Source organism: Pristiophorus japonicus, unplaced genomic scaffold, assembly GCF_044704955.1.
Source record: "Pristiophorus japonicus isolate sPriJap1 unplaced genomic scaffold, sPriJap1.hap1 HAP1_SCAFFOLD_204, whole genome shotgun sequence".
NCBI classification, from domain to species: domain Eukaryota; kingdom Metazoa; phylum Chordata; class Chondrichthyes; family Pristiophoridae; genus Pristiophorus; species Pristiophorus japonicus.
In genome coordinates, this window is record NW_027251736.1 from 195,490 (window position 1) to 218,919 (window position 23,430).

Consider the following 23,430-nt stretch of genomic DNA (forward strand, 5'->3'; position numbering starts at 1 on the left):
CATAGAAAATAGGTGCAGGAGTAGGCCATTCGGCCCTTCGAGCCTGCACCGCCATTCAATGAGTTCATGGCTGAACATGTAACTTCAGTACCCCCTTTCTGCTTTCTCGCCATACCCCTTGATCCCCCTAGTAGTAAGGACTTCATCTAACTCCCTTTTGAATATATTTAGTGAATTGGCCTCAACTACTTTCTGTGGTAGAGAATTCCACAGGTTCATCACTCTCTGGGTGAAGAAGTTTCTCCTCATTTCGGTCCTAAATGGCTTAGCCCTTATCCTCAGACTGTGACCCTTGGTTCTGGATTTCCCCAACATTGGGAACATTCTTCCTGCATCTAACCTGTCTAAACCCGTCAGAATTTTAAATGTTTCTATCAGATCCCCTCAGAACTCCAGTGAATACAAGCCCAGTTGATCCAGTCTTTCTTTATAGGTCAGTCCCGCCATCCCGGGACCTTCACTGCACTCCCTCAATAGCAAGAATGTCCTTCCTCAAGTTAGGAGACCAAAACTGTACACAATACTCCAGGTGTGGCCTCACCAAGGCCCTATACAACTGTAGCAACACCTCCCTGCCCCTGTACTCAAATCCCCTCGCTATGAAGGCCAACATGCCATTTGCTTTCTTAACTGCCTGCTGTACCTGCATGCCAACCTTTAATGACTGATGTACCATGACACCCAGGTCTCGTTGCACCTCCCCTTTTCCTAATCTGTCACCATTCAGATAATAGTCTGTCTCTCTGTTTTCACCACCAAAGTGAATAACCTCGCATTTATCCACATTATACTTCATCTGCCATGCATTTGCCCACTCACCTAACCTATCCAAGTCGCTCTGCAGCCTCATAGCATCCTCCTCGCAGCTCACATTGCCACCCAACTTAGTGTCATCCGCAAATTTGGAGATACTACATTTAATCCCCTCGTCTAAATCATTAATGTACAGTGTAAACAGCTGGGGCCCCAGCACAGAACCTTGCAGTACCCCACTAGTCACTGCTTGCCATTTTGAAAAGTCCCCATTTACTCCTACTCTTTGCTTCCTGTCTGACAACCAGTTCTCAATCCATGTCAGCACACTACCCCCAATCCCATGTGCTTTAACTACACTCTGTCCCCTCTTCCAGGTCATCTATGTATATTGTAAACAGTTGTGGTCCCAGCACCGATCCCTGTGGCACACCACTAACCACCGATTTCCAACCCGAAAAGGACCCATTTATCCCGACTCTCTGCTTTCTGTTCGCCAGCCAATTCTCGATCCATGCTAATACATTTCCTCTGACTCCGCGTACCTCTATCTTCTGCAGTAACCTTTTGTGTGGCACCTTATCGAATGCCTTTTGGAAATCTAAATACACCACATCCATCGGTACACCTCTATGCGCCATGCTCATTATATCCTCAAAGAATTCCAGTAAATTAGTTAAACATGATTTCCCCTTCATGAATCTATGTTGCGTCTGCTTGATTGCACTATTCCTATCTAGAACCAACCAGGGGGCAGGCTACCATAGATCTGGTCTTGTGTAATGAGACAGGATTAATAAACAATCTCCCAGTAAAGGATCCCCTTGGAATGAGAACATAAGAAATAGTAGCAGAAGTCGGCCTTACGGCCCCTTGAGCCTGCTCCGACATTTAATACGATCATAGCATGGTTGAATTTCAAATTCAGATGGAAAGTGAGAAAGTTGGATCTCAAACCAGCGTACTAAGCTTAAATAAAGGAGACTATGAAGGTATGAGGGCAGAGTTGGCTAAAGTGGACTGGGAAAATAGATTAACATAGAAACATAGAAAATAGGTGCAGGAGTAGGCCATTCGGCTCTTCGAGCCTGCACCACCATTCAATAAGATCATGGCTGATCATTCACCTCAGTACCTCTTTCTGCTTTCTCTCCATACCCCTTGATCCCTTTAGCCATAAGGGCCACATCTAACTCCCTTTTGAATATATCTAACGAACTGGGCTCAACAACTTTCTGTGGTCGAGAATTCCACAGGTTCACAATTCTCTGAGTGAAGAAGTTTCTCCTCATCTCGGTCCTAAATGGCTTTCCCCTTATCCTTAGACTGTGATCCTTGGTTCTGGACTTCCCCAACATCGGGAACATTCTTCCTGCATCTAACCTGTCCCGTCAGAATTTTATATGTTTCTATGAGATCCTGAAGGGGGCAAAATTCGTGAGAACCCCCCCTGTGTTTGGACTTATTGGAAAGGAAATTTAATTTGGAACTATCTACCAGAAAGTTTTAAATCCTCAAGTACACATGGAAGAAACTACGAACTTTAATCAAATTTGGAATTTTACAAGACAAATTGAGTCTGTGTGGCAGGGCTAGAGAACTAAAGGATGACCACCCTACAAAGAAACCAGTTTGAGTATTGAAGCTGTCAGGGTATTGAAACTAAAGTAAATCGTCTGGAGAATTATGTATACTCAAAATCCCTTCTCCACGGGAGACGTTAACATAGCAACAATTAACCCAGAGATAGCTAACCATCAGCCTGAATCTGGAAAGCCATTTCAGTATATGTATAACAAACAAAGGCCCATCCAGCCTGTATGAAAAAACCCAAGCACAAACAGACATTACAAATACCAAGCTAATATTTCCATCAAGAAACAGATTTATAAGATCGACACACCCGAAACAAGTTAACATTTTAATGAGCCCGCCAAAATATGACAAAGAAATACCAGGCCCGCCAAAATTTAAACAAAGAATCCGGGCTGATTTGGCACGAAGATTAGAACAGCTCCCACAGTTTAACTGGGCCCTGCTTTAACAAAGGGTATGCTACTGCCTCAGAAGACACTGCTAGGGACGCTTAGCATCAAGAATGGAGAGAGACCTCCGCAGCAGTTGTAACTAACTTCTCCAGCCTCGACGTCCTGAAATCGGAAAAGGAAGGAAGAACATCACCATCGCGGCAGCAACCGACCACAGCCAACGTGGTATCACCAAAACCACCGCGATCGACCAAACTCGAAACAAAACTCCACAAGGAAACAACTGAAGAATCGAAAATTTCCACTCTACAATCTAAGTCCTGACTCCTGACTACCAACACGTGAAAACATTACCTAAAGAGACTTTAAACCTATTTCTAACGAAAGAAACCCCATGAGTCCAAAACGCGCCCTTCCGCATCAGCCCAACTGAAGATTGTGCAGTAGGAAGTCTTCTCTGTCATTCAGGGTACGGCAAGCAGAACCTACAGAATCCAGTGAACCCCGAAATCGTGAACCACCGCCAACTGACCATAAAGGATTGGTGAGCATACTCCTTGTTTGCCTGGAGTCTAATCTAGTCAGTGTTAGGTATTGGGAGGTGGGAGGTGTATTATTCACTGTAACCTCCTTGAATGTGTGATGTCCTGTTCCAAATCACCCTGCAGCCTCTTAGCATCCTCCTCACAGCTCACACCGCCACCCAGCTTAGTGTCATCTGCAAACTTGGAGATATTACACTCAATTCCTTCATCTAAATCATTAATGTATATTGTAAATAGCTGAGGTCTCAGCACTGAACCTTGCGGTAAAATGGAGGATGGCTGATGAACAGTGGTGTACATTTAAGGAGATATTTCACAACTCTCAAGAAAAATATATTCCAGTGAGGAGGAAAGGGTGCAAGAAAAAAGATAGCCATCCGTGGCTAACTAAAGAAATAAAGGACAGTATCCGATTAAAAACAAGGGCATACAATGTGGTCAAAACTAGTGGGAGGACAGAAGATTGGGAAGCTTTTAAAAGTCGGCAAAGAATAACTAAAAAAATGATTAAGAAAGGGAAGATAGATTATGAAAGTAGACTAGCACAAAATATAAAAACAGATAGCAAGAGTTTCTACAGGTATATAAAAAGGAAAAGAGTGGCTAAAGTAAATGTTGGTCCCTTAGAGGACGAGACCGGGGAATTAGTAATGGGGAACATGGAGATGGCAGAAACAAATATTTTGTATCAGTCTTTACGGTAGAGGACACTAACAATATCCCGACAGTGGATAGTCAAGGGGCTATAGCGGGGGAGGAACTTAACACAATCACAATCACTAAGGAGGTGGTACTCAGTAAGATAATGGGACTAAAGGCAGATAAATCCCCTGGGACCTGATGGCTTGCATCCTGGGGTCTTAAGAGAAGTAACGGCAGGGATTGTGGATGCATTGGTTGCAATTTACCAAAATTCCCTGGATTCTGGGGAGGGCCCAGCAGATTGGAAAACTGCAAATGTATCGCCCCTATTTAAAAAAGGAGGCAGACAAAAAGCAGGAAACTATAGACCAGTTAGTCTAACATCTGTGGTTGGGAAAATGTTGGAGTCCATTATTAAAGAAGCAGTAGCAGGACATTTGGAAAAGCAAAATTCGGTCAGGCAGAGTCAGCATGGTTTTATGAAGGGGAAGTCATGTTTGACAAATTTGCTGGAATTCTTTGAGGATGTAATGAGCAGGGTGGATAAAGGAATGTATTTGGACTTCCAGGTTTAGTTATGGAAAAGGACAAGGGATAATCAAGCGTACAAATATTGGGAGGAGGGCAAATCTCAGTGAGTTAAAGGGCTCTGGCCCAGGTGGATTGGAATCAAACATTGGTTGGAAAATAATAATGGAACAATGGGAGGCCTTCAGAGAGGAGGTGGTTCAGGAACAGAGAAGGTACATGACGGGGAAAGGAAGGGTGTCCCAAGCTGGAGCTCCCTGGATGACCAAAGATATCGAGAGTAAAATGAGACAGAAAGGAGAGGCCTGTGATAATTGTAAGGTTTATAACACAGGACTGAACCAAGCTGAATATAGAAAGGACAGAGAAGTAAAAAAAGGGAATCAGAGGGGCAAAGAGAGACTATAGGAATAGATTAGCAGCTAACATAAAAAGGAACCCAAAATTATTTTATAAACAGATAAAGAGTAGCAGGGTAGTCACCGGAAGGGTGGGCCGATTAGGGACCGAAGGGGTGATCTTCTTGTGGAGACAGAGGGCCTGAAGTACTGAATGAGGAATTTGCATCGGCCTTCACTGGAGAAGAGGATGCTGCCAATGTCGCAGTAAAGGAGGAGCAGGTGGAGGAATGACAGAAGATAAAAACAGATAGAGAGGAGATACTTAAAAAGTTGGCCGTCCTCCAAGTAGAAAAGTCACCCGGCCTGGATAGGAAGCACCCTGGGTTACTGAGGGAAGTCAGGGTGGAAATTGCAGAGGCTGTGGCCACAATCTTCCGATCCTCCTTAGATATGGGGGCGGTGCCAGAGGACTAGAGGATTCCTAATGTTACAGCCCTGTTCAAAAAAGGAGAGAGATAAACCCAGTAAGTACAGGCCAGCCAGCCAGCCTAATGTCGGGAGTTCGTGGTCGAGGAGGCGGGAGTCCGGGGTCGGAGGTCGGAGGTCAGCAGTCGGGAGTTCGGGAGGTCGGAAGTCAGAGGCGGGAGTCCGGGGTCAGAGGTCAGCAGTCGGGAGGTCGGAGGCGGGAGTCCAGGGTCGGAGGTCGGAGGTCAGCCGGTGCAGCTGCAGGGAGAAGGCAAAAAAGAAGTCGAAAGAAATCGAAAGGTGGCGTCACAACAGAGGGGCTAAGTGATTGGCTGGTGATTGGTTTTTCGTTTTCTTTTCTATATCAGGAAATAACATTTTGCAATGCTGTTGCCAAATTTTGTTAATCTAAGGGTTAAGTCATGGCAGGAGAGCTCGGACACGTGTTATGCTCCTCCTGTACTATGTGGGAAGTCAGGGCGGCCTTGGAGCTGAGGGTGGATTCACTCTGGAGCATCCATAATGCTGAGAATGACGTGAGCAGCACATGTAGCGATTTGGTCTTACCGCAGGTGAAGGGTCCACAGCCAGCTAGGGAATGGAAGACCAGCAGGAAGAGCAGTGCAAGGAAGGTAGTGCAGGGGTCCCCTGCGGTCATCCCCCTGCAAAACAGATACACTGCTTTGAGTACTGTTGAGGGGGATGACTCATCAGGGGAGGGCAGCAGCAGCCAAGTTCATGGCACCGTGGCTGGCTCTGTTGCACAGGAGGGCAGGAAAAAGAGTGGGAGAGCGATAGTGATAGGGGATTCAATTGTAAGGGGAATAGATAGGCGTTTCTGTGGCCGCAACCGAGACTCCAGGATGGTATGTGGCCTCCCTGGTGCAAGGGTCAAGGATGTCTCGGAGCGGGTGCAGGACATTCTGAAAAGGGAGGGAGAACAGCCAGTTGTCGTGGTGCACATTGGTACCAACGATATCGGTAAAAAACGTGATGAGTTCCTACGAAACGAATTTAGGGAACTTGGAGCTAAATTAAAAAGCAGGACCTCAAAAGTAGTACTCTCAGGATTGCTACCAGTGCCACGTGCTAGTCAGAGTAGGAATCGCAGGATAGCGCAGTTGAATACGTGGCTTGAGCAGTGGTGCAGAAGGGAGGGATTCAAATTCCTGGGGCATTGGAACTGGTTCTGGGGGAGGTGGGACCAGTACAAACCGGACGGTCTGCACCTGGGCAGGACCGGAACCAATGTCCTAGGGGGAGTGTTTGCTAGTGCTGTTGGGGAAGGAGTTAAACTAATATGGCAGGGGGATGGGAACCTATGCAGGGAGACAGAGGGAAATAAAATGGAGACAGAAGCAAAAGATAGAAAGGAGAATAGTAAAAGTGGGGGGCAGAGAACCCCAAGGCAAAAAACAAAAAGGGCCACATTACAGCAAAATTCTAAAGGGGCAAAGTGTGTTAAAAAGACAAGCCTGAAGGCTCTGTGCCTCAATGTGAAGAGTATTCGGAATAAGGTGGATGAATTAACTGCGCAGATAGCAGTTAACGGATACGATGTGATTGGCATCACAGAGACATGGCTCCAGGATGACCAAGGCTGGGAACTCAACATCCAGGGGTATTCAACATTTAGGAAGGATAGACAGAAAGGAAAAGGAGGCGAGGTGGTATTGCAGTGTAAAGAGGAAATTAATGCAATAGTGAGGAAGGACATGAGCTTGGATGATGTGGAATCGATATGGGTGGAGCTGCGGAATACCAAAGGGCAGAAAACGCTGGTGGGAGTTATGTACAGACCACCAAACAGTAGTAGTGATGTTGGGGACAGCATCAAACAAGTAATAAGGGATGTGTGCAATAAAGATACAGCAGTTATCATGGGCGACTTTTGTAAAGTCCTGTCCCCTCAGTACAGACTCACACGAGGCATGTAGTGAAGTCAAGGTCACTCTGGACCTGCACTTTTATTTCACAGCTCTGGAATGCTGCACTTGCCTGAGACCTGTCCTTATATACCTGTCTCTTACAAGTGCACCCCTGGTGGTAAGGTATGCTGGTGGTTACAGGTCATATCTTATTACATATTTATAGAAGCTGGACTTCCCCAACATCGGGAATATTCTTCCTGCATCTAACCTGTCTAAACCCGTCAGAATTTTAAACATTTCTATGAGGTCCCCTCTCATTCTTCTGAACTCCAGTGAATACAAGCCCAGTTGATCCAATCTTTCTTGATATGTCAGTCCCGCCATCCCGGGAATCAGTCTGGTGAATCTTCGCTGCACTCCCTCAATAGCAAGAATGTCCTTCCTCAAGTTAGGAGACCAAAACTGTACACAATATTCCAGGTGTGGCCTCACCAAGGCCCTGTACAACTGTAGCAACACCTCCCTGCCCCTGTACTTAAATCCCCTCGCTATGAAGGCCAACATTCCATTTGCTTTCTTAACCGCCTGCTGTACCTGCATGCCAACCTTCAATGACTGATGTACCATGACACCCAGGTCTCGTTGCATCTCCCCTTTTCCTAATCTGTCACCATTCAGATAATAGACTGTCTCTCTGTTTTTACCACCAAAGTGGATAACCTCTCTTTTATCCATATTTTACTTCATCTGCCACGCATTTGCCCACTCACCTAACCTATCCAAGTCACTCTGCAGCCTCATAGCATCCTCCTCGCAGCTCATACTGCCACCTAACTTAGTGTCATCCGCAAATTTGGAGATACTACATTTAATCCCCTCGTCTAAATCATTAATGTACAATGTAAACAGCTGGGGCCCCAGCACAGAACCGTGCGGTACCCCACTAGTCACTGCCTGCCATTCTGATAAGTACCCATTTACTCCTACTGAGTGAAGAAGGCAAATGGTATGTTGGCCTTCATTGCTAGGGGATTTGTGTATTGGAGCAGGGAGTTGCAGTTGTACAGAGCCTTAGTGAGGTCTCACCTGGAATATTGTGTTCAGTTTTGGTCTCCTAATCTAAGGAAGGACGTTCTTGCTATTGAGGGAGTGCAGCGAAGGTTCACCAGACTGATTCCAGGGATGACTGGACTGTCGTATGAGGAGTGACTGGATTAACTGGGCCTTTATTCACTGGAGTTTAGAAGGATGAGAGGGGATCTCATAGAAATGTATAAGATTCTGACGGGACTGGACAGGTTAGATGCAGGAAGAATGTTCCCGATGTTGGGGAAGTCCAGAACCAGGGGACATAGTCTTAGGATAAGGGGTAGGCCATTTAGGACTGAGATGAGGAGAAACTTCTTCACTCAGAGAGTTGTTAACCTGTGGAATTCCCTACCGCAGAGAGTTGTTGATGCCAGTTCATTGGATATATTTAAGAGGGAGTTAGATATGGCCCTTACGGCTAAAGGGATCAAGGGGTATGGAGAGAAAGCAGGAAAGGGGTACTGAGGTGAATGATCAGCCATGATCTTATTGAATGGTGGTGCAGGCTCGAAGGGCCGAATGGCCTACTCCTGCACCTATTTTCTATGTTTCTATGTTTCGATGTGATCTTCTTGTGGAGGCAGAGGATATGGCTGAAGTACTGAATGAGTATTTTGCATCAGTCTTCACTGGAGAAGAGGATGCTACCACTGTAACAATAAACCTTTAGAAACAATAATCCAGACACAATATTAATTGACCTTTGGAAAATTATGGGTTGATAAATGAAAGTCAGCACGATTTGTTAAAGGCAAATTGTGTTGGACTAACTTGATCGAGTTCTATTAGAGACCATGAGGGTAATCTGTGTACAGAGGCGGAAGACGTGGGTATGGTTCTTAATGAATACTTTGCGTCTGTTTTCACAAAAGAGAGGGGCGATGCAGACACTGCTATCGGGGAGGAAGAGTGTGAAATATTAGATGAAATAAATAGAGTGAGAGAGGAAGTATTAAAGGGTTTATCAGTTTTGAAAGTGGATCAATCCCCAGGCCTGGATGAAATGTATCTGTGTTAAGAGAAGCAAAAGAGGAAGTAGCAGAGGCTCTGACCATCATTTTCCAATCCTCTCAGGCTACAGGTGCGGTGCCAGAGGACTGGAGGACAGCTAATGTTGTACCTTTGTTTAAAAAGGGAGAAAGGGATAACCGAGTAATTATAGGCCAGTCAGCCTAACCTCAGAGTTGGGAAAATTATTGGAAAAAATCCTGAGGGACAGGATAAATCTGACTCAGAAGGACAGTCAGAATGGATTTGTTAAGGGATCATCATCATCATCATCATAGGCAGTCCCTTGGAATCGAGGGAGACTTGGTTCCACTCTTAGCATGAGTTCTTAGGTGGCTGTACAGTCCAACACGAGAACCACAGTCCCTGTCACAGGTGGGACAGATAGTCGTTGGGGAGTCTGGTTTGCCGCACGCTCCTTCCGCTGCCTGCGCTTGGTTTCTGCATGCTCTCGGTGATGAGACTCGAGGTGCTCAGCACCCTCCCGGATACACTTCCTCCACTTAGGGCGGTCTATGGCCAGGGACTCCCAGGTGTCGGTGGGGATGTTGCACTTTATCAGGGAGGCTTTGAAGGTGATCCTGTAACGTTTCCTCTGCCCACCTGGGGCTCGTTTGTCTTGGACGAGTTCCGAGTAGAGCGCTTGCTTTGGGAGTCTCGTGTCAGGCATGTGAACAATGTGGCCTGCCCAGCGGAGCTGGTCGAGTGTGATCAGTGCTTCCATGCTGGGGATGTTGGCCTGGTCGAGGACACTACATTGGTGTGTCTGTCCTCCCAGGGGATTTGCAGGATCTTGCGGAGACATCGTTGGTGGTATTTCTCCAGCGACTTGAGGTGTCTACTGTACATGGTCCATGTCTCTGAGCCATACAGGAGGGTGGGTATCACTACAGCCCTGTAGACCATGAGCTTGGTGACAGTTTTGAGGGCGTGGTCTTCAAACACTCTTTTCCTCAGGCGGCCGAAGGCTGCACTGGCGCAATGGAGGCGGTGTTGGATCTCGTCGTCAATGTCTGCTCTTGTTGAAGGTCGTGTTTGACCAACCTGATTGAATTTTTTGAGGGGTAACCAGGAGGGTCGATGAGAGCAGTGCGTTTGATGCAGTGTATATGGATTGTAGCAAAGCTTTTGATAAGGTCCCACATGGCAGACTGGTCACGAAAGTAAAAGTCCATGGGATCCAGGGCAAAGTAGCAAAGTGGATCCAGAATTGTCTCAGAAGCAGGAAGCAAAGGGTAATGGTTGGTGGATGTTTTTGTGACTGGAAGGATGTTTCCAGTGGGGTTCCACAGGGCTCAGTGCTGGGTCCCTTGTTTTTTGTGGTATATATCAATGATCCAGACTTGAATATAGGGAGTATGATTAAAAAGTTTGATACTAAAATCGGCTGTGTGGTTGATAATGAAGAAGAAAGCTGAAGACTGCAGGAAGATATCAATGAACTGGTCAGGTGGTTGGAACAGAGGCAAATGGAATTTAATCTGGAGAAGTGTGAGGTAATGCATTTGGGGAAGACTAACAAGGAAAGGGAATACACATTAAATGGTAGGACACTGAGCAGTGTAGAGGAACAGAGGGACCTGGGAGTGCAGGTCCACAGATCCCTGAAGGTAGCAGGCCAGGTGGATAAGGTGGTTTAGAAGGAATGCGGAATACTTGCCTTTATTAGCCAAGGCATAGAATACAAGAGCATGAGTTAAAAATAAATAAATAAATAAATGAGTTATGCTTGATCTTGGCCTTTTGGCTAAGATCATGCGTACCTGACCTGACAGGGGAGTAACCATGACCAGAAAGTGGTTCTCCCTGGATCAGGAAGGTGGTTCTCCTATGCTTTTTGGAAATAGGAGGTGTGTGGGGGGCTTGACCCATCCACCTCCATGGCAAGAACCTGGTATTGCAGTACTTCCAGGAACGGTGCAGTGGCTCTAGGCCTTTTGGCTAAGAACAAAAACATTGGCGCAGGGTGATCCTTGAATGGGCCCAAGGTGACCTTTGGCGTTTATGATCTGACAAGTTGATCTGACAAAGAATTGGAAAGATTGGCAACGAATAAAACATGTTTTAAAAAAAAAAAGAGTTATGCTTGAACTGTATAAAACACTGGTTAGGCCACAGCTGGAGTACTGCGTGCAGTTCTGGTCACCACATTACAGGAAGGATGTGATTGCACTGGAGAGGGTACAGAGGAGATTTACCAGGATGTTTCCTAGACTGGACAATGTTGGCTATGAGGAAAGATTGGAGAGGCTGGGGTTGTTTTCTTTGGAACAGAGGCTGATGGGAGATTTAATTGAGGTGTATAAAATGATGAGGGGCCTGGATAGAGTGGATAGGAAGGACCTGTTCCCCTCAGCAGAGGGGTCAACAACCAGGGGCATAGATTTAAAATCACTGGGGGGTCGGATTAGAGGGGATTTGAGGGAAGATTTCTTCACCCAGAGGGTGGTGGTGGTCTGGAACTCACGGCCTGAAAGGGTGGTAGAGGCAGAAACCCTCACATTTAAACAGGACCTGGATGTGCCCCTGAAGTGCTGTAACCCACAGGGCTACAGACCGAGAGCTGGAAAGTGGGAGTAGGCTGGGTAGCTCTTGGTCGGCCGGTGTGGACACGATGGGCCGAATGGCCTCCTTCTGTGCTGTAATTTTCTGTGATTCTATGATGAAGTAACAGAGAGGGTTGATGATGGTAATGCAGTTAATGTGTATATGGACTTTCAAAAGGCATTTGATAAAGTGCCACATGATAAACATAATAACCTCGTTAGCCCTTAAAATTGAAGGCCATGGGATTAAAGGCACAGTGGCAGCGTGGATACAGAATTGGCTCAGGGACAGAGGGCAGTGGTGAATGATTCATGTTCAGACTAGAGAGAGGTATACAGTGTGTTCCCCAGGGGGTCAGTGTTGGGACCATTGCTCTTTCTGATATATATTAATGGCCTGCACTTGGGTATACAGGCATCATTTCAAAGTCTGCGGATGATACAAAACTTGGAAATGTAATAAACAACAGTGAGCACAGGGGGTGATGGGTGAGTGGGACTGGGTGTGAGTTAGGACACGGGGTCAGTGAGCACAGTGGGTGATGGGTGAGTGGGACTGGGTGTGAGTTAGGACACGGGGTCAATGAGCACAGGGGGTGATGGGTGAGCGGGACTGGGTGTGAGTTAGGACACGGGGCAGTAAGCACAGGGGGTGATGGGTGAGCGGGACTGGGTGTGAGTTAGGACACGGGGTCAGTGAGCACAGGGGGTGATGGGTGAGTGGGACTGGGTGTGAGATAGGACACGGGGTCAGTGAGCACAGGGGGTGATGGATGAGTAGGACTGGGTGTGAGTTAGGACACGGGGTCAGTGAGCACAGGGGGTGATGGGTGAGCAGGACTCGGTGCGAGTTAGGACACGGGTCAGTGAGCACAGGGAGTGATGGGTGAGTGGGACTGGGTGTGAGTTAGGACACGGGTCAGTGAGCACAGTGGGTGATGGGTGAGCGGGACTGGGTGCGAGTTAGGACACGGGGCAATGAGCACAGGGGGTGATGGGTGAGCGGGACTTGGTGTGAGTTAGGACACGGGGGCAGTGAGCACAGGGGGAGATGGGTGAGTGGGACTGGGTGTGAGTTAGGACATGGGGCAGTGAGCACAGGGGGTGATGGGTGAGTGGGACTTGGTGTGAGTTAGGACACGAGTCAGTGAGCACAGGGGGTGATGGGTGAGTGGGACTGGGTACGAGTTAGGACACGGGGCAGTGAGCACAGGGGGTGATGGGTGAGCGGGACATGGTGTGAATTAGGACACGGGTCAGTGAGCACAGGGGGTGATGGGTGAGCGGGACTCGGTGCGAGTTAGGACACGGGTCAGTGAGCACAGTGGGTGATGGGTGAGCGGGACTGGGTGTGAGTTAGGACACGGGGCAGTGAGCACAGGGGGTGATGGGTGAGTGGGACTGGGTGTGAGTTAGGACACAGGGCAGTGAGCACAGGGGGTGATGGGTGAGTGGGACTGGGTGTGAGTTAGGACACGGGGCAGTGAGCACAGGGGGTGATGGGTGAGCGGGACTGGGTGCGAGTTAGGACACGGGTCAGTGAGCACAGGGGGTGATGGGTGAGCGGGACTGGGTGCGAGTTAGGACACGGGTCAGCCGAGTTTTGGATCATCTCTAGTTTACATAGGCTAGAATGTGAGAGGCCGGCCAGGAGTGCGTTGGAATAGTCAAGTCCAGAGGTAACAAAGACACGGATGAGGGTTTCAGCAGCAGATGAGCTGAGGCAGGGGCGGAGATTGGTGATGTTACAGAGGGGGAAATAGGTGGGTTTAGTTATGCTGTGGATATATGGTCGAAAGCTCATTTCAGGGTCAGATATGACACCAAGTTGTGAACAGTCTGGTTCAGTCTCAGACAGAGGTTGGGAGAGGGATGGAGTCAGTGGCTAGGGAACGGAGTTTGTGGTGGGGACCAAAAACAATGGCTTCGGTCTTCCCAATATTCAACTGGAGAAAGTTTTAGCTCATCCTCGGACAAGCAGTCCTTAGTGCAGAGAAGGTTTAGAGGAGATTTGATAGGGGTGTTCAAAATCATGAAAGGTGTTGATCGAGTAAGTAACTGTTTCCCGGGGCAGGAGGGCCGGTAACCAGAGGGACACAGATTGACGATAATCGGCGATAGAACCAGAGGGGGAGACGGGGAGAATGTGTTTACGCAGCGAGTTGTTGTGATCGGGAACGCGCTGCCTGAAAGGGCGGTGGGAGCAGATTCAATCGTGACTTTCAAACCGGGAATTGGACAAATTCACAGGGCTACGGGGAAGGAGCAGGGGCCTGGGACTGATTGGATCGCTCTGTCACAGAGCCGGCACAGGCTCGATGGGCCCAATGGCCTCTCTCTGCGCTGTTTCATTCTCTGACAATCAGTACATCACAGGAAACACTGATGTTTAATGCAGATAATTATAACTGGTTCAAACAGAGTCTGTGAAAGGAGGCCACTTAGAGGATAGGGCTGGGCATTGTGCTGGACACAAGTCCCTATTATACACAGGATCGGTTGGAAGTGCTCCACAGCAGTGCAGACTGCTGACCCAGCTCTCAATGGGGTTATTATTCAGGCTGCAGTCTGTGTTATTACAGCACCCACTGTGGAGAATACTGTATCCACCCCTCTCACTCACACGCTCACAGAACAGTGCCCTTTATACAGCAAGAGCCAGATTTCCATCTGCACCTCTCCCACAGCCAATCAAGTGTGGCTTTCACAAAGGGGAAATTCCAGGCAATGCACCTCTCTGTATTTATAAATTATTAGAGCCGGAAGCTGGGTGTGACCAGCCCAGATTGAGGGCTCTGGACTGGTGCCCGATCATATGATCAGAGATCCCGTACAGCACAACAGGTCATTCAGCCCATCGCACCTGTGTCTGCTCTATGGCAGAGCGCACAATCCGCTTCCAGGGTTTTGTGTCTTGCTGCTCATGTTCCACATCGATCTGTCGCGAGCAGTACCTGACGGAGACCGAGCCCCCCACTTAAACACAGTCACACCCCGCTATACAACAACAACTTGCAATTATATAGCACCTTTAACGCACTGAAATATCCCAAGGTACTTCACAGGACAACATCTGACACCAAGCCACAACAGGTGACCAAAAGCTCGGTCAAAGAGGTCGGTTTTAAGGAGCGTCTGAAAGGAGGAGAGAGGTAGAGAGGTGGAGAGGTTTAGGCAGGGAGTTCCAGAGCTTGGGGCCCAGGCAACAAATGGTGGAGCGATTATAATCAGGGATGCTCAATGGGCAGAATTAGAGGAGCGCAGACATCTCGGGGGGTTGTGGGGCTGGAGGAGATTACAGAGATAGGGAGGGGCGAGGGCCATGGAGGGATTTGTAAACCAGGATAAGAATTTAAAGATCGATGCATAGCCGGACCGAGAGTCAATATAAGTCAGCGAGCACAGGGAGTGATGGGTGAGTGGGACTCGGTGTGAGTTAGGACACGAGCGGCCGAGTTTTGGATCACCTCTAGCTTACGTTGGGTAGAATGTGGGAGGCCAGCCAGGAGTGCGATGGAATAGTCAAGTCCAGAGGTAACAAAAGCACGGATGAGGGCTTCAGCAGCGGATGAGCTGAGGCAGGGGTAGAGACAGGCGATGTTACAGAGGTGGAAATAGGCGGTTTTAGTTGTGCTGCGGATATGTAGTCGAAAGCTCATTTTAGGGTCAAATATGACACCAAGGTTGTGAACAGTCTGGTTCAGCCTCAGACAGAGGTAGGGGAGAGGGATGGAGTCAGTGTCGAGGGAACGCAGTTTGTGGTGGGGACCGAAAACAATGGCTTCGGTCTTCCCAATATTCTATTGGAGAAAATTTCTGCTCATCCAGAACTGGATGTGGGACACGCAGTCTGACAATTTAGAGACCGAGAAGGGGTTGAGAGAAGTGGGGGTGAGGTAGAGATGTGTGTACATGTGGAAACTGACGCTGTGTTTCCGGATGATGTCACCGAGGGGCAACATGTCGATGGGAAATAGGAGGGGCCAAGGATAGATCCCTGGGGGACACCAGGGGTAACGATGTGGGAGCGGGAAGAGAAGCCATTGCAGGAGATTCTCTGGCTACGATTAGATGGATAAGAATGGAACCAGATGAGTGCAGTCCCACCCAGCTGGACGATGATGGAGAGGTGTTGGAGGAGGACGGAGTGGTCAACCGTGTCAGAGGCTGCAGTCAGGTCAAGAAGGACGAGGAGGGGTAGTTTACCCCGGTCACAGTCACACAGGATGCCGTTTGTTACTTTGATGAGAGCCGTTTGGTCCTGTGGCAGGAGGGATTGAAGCAGTACAGCATTAACCTTACATATACACTAAATAGTAACATTTTACAGGAGGTATAGGGAGAGAGACCAGGTTTAGGGAGGGGGGGGATCTGTACACAGACCAATGTGGCAGGACAAGTTGATAAAGCTGTTAAACAGCATACAGGATCCTTGATCTGACCAAGGCCCTGACACAGGCACAGGCACAGACACAGACACAGACACAGACACAGACACAGACCCAGACCCAGACCCAGACCCAGACCCAGACCCAGGCACAGGCACAGGCACAGACACAGACCCAGACCCAGACCCAGGCACAGGCACAGACACAGACACAGACACAGGCACAGACACAGGCACAGACACAGACCCAGACACAGGCACAGATACAGGCACAGACCCAGACACAGGCCCAGACACAGACCCAGGCCCAGACCCAGGCCCAGACACAGGCCCAGACACAGGCCAGACACAGGCCCAGACACAGGCCCAGACACAGACACAGGCCCAGACCCAGACAGAGACCTAGACACAGGCCCAGACTCAGGCCCAGACACAGGCCCAGACCCAGACCCAGACTGAGAGTCAGACACAGGCCCAGATCCAGACTCAGGCCCAGACTCGGGCCCAGACACAGGCCCAGATACAGGCACAGGCCCAGATACAGACCCAGACACAGGCCCAGACACAGGCCCAGACACAGACACAGACACAGACCCAGACACTGGCCCAGACACAGGCCCAGACACAGACACAGACACAGGCACAGGCACAGACACAGGCCCAGACACAGACACAGACACAGACACAGACCAGCTACAGAGAAGCAGTCTGTACAAGGAGCCCATGAAACAAGCTGCAATGACTATGGGCGATAGAAGCTGGTCACTGGCGGATCCTGCTGTCTCCAAGCTTCCCAGTAGACTGTCCAGGCCGGCACACAACTCCCACATCCTGCCCCGGCAAAGTGCCAGTGCGACAGGCAGTCCCACTCAAACCTTGAACCTGCTGCCCTGCTTCAGCAAAAATCACGGAATCCAGGAAGGTCCCGCGAGACGGATATGCTTGTCCTGACAGCCTGGTGGTGATTAAACTTACAGTTCCCAAAGGCTCCTGCCTCTTGCACGGATACAGACACTCGCTGGGAGCCCACAGCAACACAGACAGCACTAGGCGTCCTGTTGTGAATCTATATTTATATCATCAAGTCCCTGTGAGAGACGGAGAGAGAGAGAGACAGAGAGAGAGAGAGAGAGAGACAGAGAGAGATAGAAAGAGAGAGAGAGAGACAGAAAGAGAGAGATAGAGACAGAAAGAGAGAGATAGAGAGAGAGACAGAGACAGAGAGAGAGAGAGAGTAACAGAGAGAGAGAGCGAGAGAGAGAGAGCGAGAGAGACATAGAAAGAGAGAGACAGAGAGAGAGAGAGACAGACAGACAGAAAGAGAGAGATAGAGAGAGAGACAGAGACAGACAGAGAGAGAGACAGACAGACAGAGAGACAGAAAGAAAGAGAGAGAGAGACAGAGTCAGTGAGAGATAGCGAGAGAAAGAGAGACTGAGAGAGATGAAGAGAGATGAAGAGAGACAGAGAGAGACAGAGAGAGAGTCAGAGAGAGAGAGAAACAGAGAGAATGAGAGAGACAGAGAAAGTGACAGAGAGAGTGACAGAGAGAGACTGAGAGACAGGGACAGAGAGAGTGACTGAGAGAGTGACACTGAGAGAGAGAGTGACAGCGAAAGAGGGGAGAGAGACAGAGAGAGTGTACAAGGGGTTAACCCCAATCCCCAGTGTACAAGGGGGTTAACAACGATCACCAGTGTACAAGGGGTTAAACCCAAACCCCAGTGTACAAGGGGTTAACCCCAATCCGCTGTATACAAGGGGGTTAACCCCGATCCCCGGTGTAGAAGGGGTTAACCCCTGATCCCCAGTGTACAAGGGGTTAACCCTGATCCCCAGTGGACAAGGGGTTAACCCCCGAACACCGGTGTACAAAGGGTTAACCACCGATCCATGATATACAAGGGGTTAACCCCGATCCCCAGTGTACAAGTGGTTAACCCCGATCCACAGTGTACAAAGGGTTAACCTTCGATCCACAGTGTACAAGGGGTTAACCCCGATCCCCAGTGTACAAAGGGTTAACCACCAATCCATGGTATACAAGGGGTAAACCCCGATCCCCAGTGTACAAGGGGTTAACTCCCGATCTCCAGTGTACAAGGCGTTAACCCCGATCCCCAGTGTACAACGGCTTAACCCCGATCCCCAGTGTACAAGGCATTAAACCCCAATCGCCAGTGTACAGGGGATTAATCCAGATCCCGTGTACAAGGGGTTAACCAACAAACCCTGGTGTATGAGGGGTTAACCCGAAGCCCAGTGAACAAGGGATAACCCATGATCCCCAGTGTACAAGGGGTTAACCCCGATCCACAGTATACAAGGGGTTAACCCCCGATCCCCAGTGTACAAGGGGTTAACCCCCGATCCCCAGTGTACAATGGGTTAACCCCCGATCCCCAGTGTACAAGGGGTTAACCCCGATCCCCAGTGTACAAGGGGTTAAACCCCGATCCCCAGTATACAAGGGGTTAACCCCGAACCCCAGTGAACAAGGCGTTAACCTCCGATCCCAGTGGACAAGGGGTTAACCCCGATCCCCAGTATACAAGGCGTTAACCCCGATCCCAGTGTAAAAGGGGTTAACCCCCGTTCCCAGTATACAAGGGGTTACCCCCGATCCCCAGTGTACAAGGGGTTAACCCCGATCACCAGTGTACAAGGGGTTAAGCCTGATCCACAGTGTACAAGGGGTTAACCTTCGATCCACATTGTACAAGAGGTTAACCCCGATCCCCAGTGTACAAAGGGTTAACCACCGATCCATGGTATACAAGGGGTTATCCCCGATCCCCAGTGTACAAGGGGTTAACTCCCGATCCCCAGTGTACAAGGGCTTAACCCCGATCCCCAGTGTACAAGGCATTAACCCCCGATCCCCAGTATACAAGGGGTTACCCCTGATCCCCAGTGTACAAGGCGTTAACCCCCGATCCCCAGTGTACAAGGGGTTACCATCGAATCCCCAGTGTACAAGGGGTTAACCCCGATCCCCGGTGAACAAGGCATTAACCCCCGATCCCCAGTGTACAAGGGGTTAACCCCCGATCCCCAGTGTACAAGGGGTTAACCCCCGATCCCCAGTGTACAAGGCGTTAACCCCCAATCGCCAGTGTACAGGGCATTAATCCCGATCCCGTGTACAAGGGGTTAACCAACAAACCCTGGTGTATGAGGGGTTAACCCGAAGCCCAGTGAACAAGGGGTAACCCATGATCCCCAGTGTACAAGGCGTTGAGCCCCGATCTCCAGTGTACAAGCGATTAATCCCCGATTCCCAGTGTACAAGGGGTTAAACCCCATTCCCCAGTGTACAAGGGGTTAACTCCCGATCCCCAGTGTACAAGGGGTTAACCCCCGATCCCCCGTGTACAAGGGGTTGATCCCCATTGTACAATAGTTAACACTAAGCCCAGTGTACAAGGCGTTAACTCCCGATCCCCAGGATACAAGGGTTTAACCCCCAATCCGCAGTGTACAAGAGGTCAACCCCGATCCCCAGTGTACAAGGGGTTAACCCCCAATCCCTGATGTACAAGGGGTTAATCCCCGAATCCCAGTGTACAAGGCATTAAACCCAAACGCCAGTGTACAGGGGATTAATCCCGATCCCCTGTGTACAAGGGGTTAAACCTCGATCCCCAGTGTACAAAGGGTTAACCCCCAATCCCCAATGTACAAGGGGTTAACCCCAGAACCCCAGTGTACAAGGGGTTAACCTCCGACCCCAGTGTACAAGGGGTTAACCCCCGATCCACAGTATACAAGGCGTTAACCCAAATCCCAGTGCAAAAGGGGTTAACCCCCGATCCCAGTATACAAGGGGTTACCCCCGATCCCCAGTGTACAAGGGGTTAACCCCGATCCCCAGTATACAAGGCGTTAACCCCGATCCCCAGTATACAAGGGGTTAACCCCCGATCCCCAGTGTACAAGGGGTTAACCCCGATCCCCAGTGCACAAGGGTTAACACCCGATCCCCAGTGTACAAGGGGTTTACCCCCGATACCCAGTATACAAGGCGTTAACCCCCGATCCCCAGTGTACAAGGGGTTAACCCCCGATCCCCAGTGTACAAGGGGTTAACCCCCGATCCCCGGTGTACAAGGGTTAACCCCGATCCCCGGTGTACAAGGGTTAACCCCGATCCCCACTGTACAAGGGTTAACCGCCGATCCCCAGTGTACAAGGGGTTAACCCCCGATCCCCGGTGTACAAGGGTTAACCCCGATCCCCGGTGTACAAGAGTTACCCCCGATCCCCAGTATACAAGGCATTAACCACCGATCCCCAGTGTGCAAGGGGTTAACCCCCGATCCCCAGTGTACAAGGGGTTAATCCCGATCCCCGGTGTACAAGGGTTAACCCCGATCCCCAGTGTACAAGGCGTTACCCCCGATCCCCAGTGTACAAGTGGTTAACCCCTGATCCCCGGTGTACAAGGGTTAACCCCCGATCCCCAGTGTACAAGTGTTAACGCCCGATCGCCAGTGTACAAGGGTTAACCCCCGATCCCCAGTGTACAAGGGGTTAACCCCCGATCCCCAGTGTACAAGGGGTTAACCCCGATCCCCAGTGTACAAGGGGTAACCCCAATCCCCAGTGTACAAGGGGTTAACCCCGATCCCCAGTGCACAAGGGTTAACCCCGATCCCCGGTGTACAAGGGTTAACCTCCGATCCCCAGTGTACAAGGGTTAACCCCCGATCGCCAGTGTACAAGAGGTTAACCCCGATCTCCAGTGTACAAGGCTTAACCCCCGATCCCCAGTGTACAAGGGGTTACCCCCGATCCCCAGTGTACAAGGGGTTACCCCCGATCCCCAGTGTACAAGGCATTAACCCCCGACCCCCGATCCCCAGTGTATAAGGGGTTAACCCCCGATCCCCAGTATACAAGGGGTTAACCCCGATCCCCAGTGTACAAGGGGTTAACCCCCAATCCCCAGTGTACAAGTGTTAACCCCCGATCCCCAGTGTACAAGGGTTAACCCCTGATCCCCGGTGTACAAGGGTTAACCCCGATCCCCGGTGTACAAGGGTTAACCCCGATCCCCAGTGTACAAGGGGTTAACCCCTGATCCCCGGTGTACAAGGGTTAACCCCGGATCCCCAGTGTGCAAGGGTTAACCACTGATCCCCGGTGTACAAGGGTTAACCCCCGATCCCCAGTGTACAAGGGGTTAACCCCCGATCCCCAGTGTACAATGGGTTAACCCCCAACTCCCAGTGTACAAGGGTTAACCCCCGATCCCCAGTGAACAAGGGGTTAACCCCCGATCCCCAGTGTACAAGGGTTAACCGCCTATCCCCAGTGTACAAGGGGTTAACCCCCAATCCCCGATGTACAAGGGGTTAATCCCCGAATCCCAGTGTACAAGGCATTAAACCCAAACGCCAGTGTACAGGGGATTAATCCCGATCCCCTGTGTACAAGGGGTTAAACCTCGATCCCCAGTGTACAAAGGGTTAACCCTCAATCCCCAATGTACAAGGGTTAACCGCCGATCCCCAGTGTACAAGGGGTTAACCCCCGATCCCCGGTGTACAAGGGTTAACCCCGATCCCCGGTGTACAAGGGTTAACCCCGATCCCCACTGTACAAGGGTTAACCGCCGATCCCCAGTGTACAAGGGGTTAACCCCCGATCCCCGGTGTACAAGGGTTAACCCCGATCCCCGGTGTACAAGAGTTACCCCCGATCCCCAGTATACAAGGCATTAACCACCGATCCCCAGTGTGCAAGGGGTTAACCCCCGATCCCCAGTGTACAAGGGGTTAATCCCGATCCCCGGTGTACAAGGGTTAACCCCGATCCCCAGTGTACAAGGCGTTACCCCCGATCCCCAGTGTACAAGTGGTTAACCCCTGATCCCCGGTGTACAAGGGTTAACCCCCGATCCCCAGTGTACAAGTGTTAACGCCCGATCGCCAGTGTACAAGGGTTAACCCCCGATCCCCAGTGTACAAGGGGTAAACCCCCGATCCCCAGTGTACAAGGGGTTAACCCCGATCCCCAGTGTACAAGGGGTAACCCCAATCCCCAGTGTACAAGGGGTTAACCCCGATCCCCAGTGCACAAGGGTTAACCCCGATCCCCGGTGTACAAGGGTTAACCTCCGATCCCCAGTGTACAAGGGTTAACCCCCGATCGCCAGTGTACAAGAGGTTAACCCCGATCTCCAGTGTACAAGGCTTAACCCCCGATCCCCAGTGTACAAGGGGTTACCCCCGATCCCCAGTGTACAAGGGGTTACCCCCGATCCCCAGTGTACAAGGCATTAACCCCCGACCCCCGATCCCCAGTGTATAAGGGGTTAACCCCCGATCCCCAGTATACAAGGGGTTAACCCCGATCCCCAGTGTACAAGGGGTTAACCCCCAATCCCCAGTGTACAAGTGTTAACCCCCGATCCCCAGTGTACAAGGGTTAATCCCTGATCCCCGGTGTACAAGGGTTAACCCCGATCCCCGGTGTACAAGGGTTAACCCCGATCCCCAGTGTACAAGGGGTTAACCCCTGATCCCCGGTGTACAAGGGTTAACCCCGGATCCCCAGTGTGCAAGGGTTAACCACTGATCCCCGGTGTACAAGGGTTAACCCCCGATCCCCAGTGTACAAGGGGTTAACCCCCGATCCCCAGTGTACAATGGGTTAACCCCCAACTCCCAGTGTACAAGGGTTAACCCCCGATCCCCAGTGAACAAGGGGTTAACCCCCGATCCCCAGTGTACAAGGGTTAACCGCCTATCCCCAGTGTACAAGGGGTTAACCCCCAATCCCCGATGTACAAGGGGTTAATCCCCGAATCCCAGTGTACAAGGCATTAAACCCAAACGCCAGTGTACAGGGGATTAATCCCGATCCCCTGTGTACAAGGGGTTAAACCTCGACCCCAGTGTACAAAGGGTTAACCCTCAATCCCCAATGTACAAGGGGTTAACCCCAGAACCCCAGTGTACAAGGGGTTAACCTCCGATCCCAGTGTACAAGGGGTTAACCCCCGATCCACAATATACAAGGCGTTAACCCCAATCCCAGTGCAAAAGGGGATAACCCCCGATCCCAGTATACAAGGGGTTACCCCCGATCCCCAGTGTACAAGGGGTTAACCCCGATCCCCAGTATACAAGTCATTAACCCCGATCCCCAGTATACAAGGGGTTAACCCCCGATCCCCAGTGTACAAGGGGTTAACCCCGATCCCCAGTGCACAAGGGTTAACCCCCGATCCCCAGTGTACAAGGGGTTTACCCCCGATCCC

General features: G+C 50.2%; 1 pseudogene; it reads left to right on the forward strand.

Moving 5' to 3' along the window:
• The first annotated feature begins 10,955 nt into the window (after nt 1-10,955).
• LOC139244119 (U2 spliceosomal RNA) lies at nt 10,956-11,158 on the forward strand (annotated as a pseudogene).
• The last annotated feature ends 12,272 nt before the right edge of the window (nt 11,159-23,430 follow it).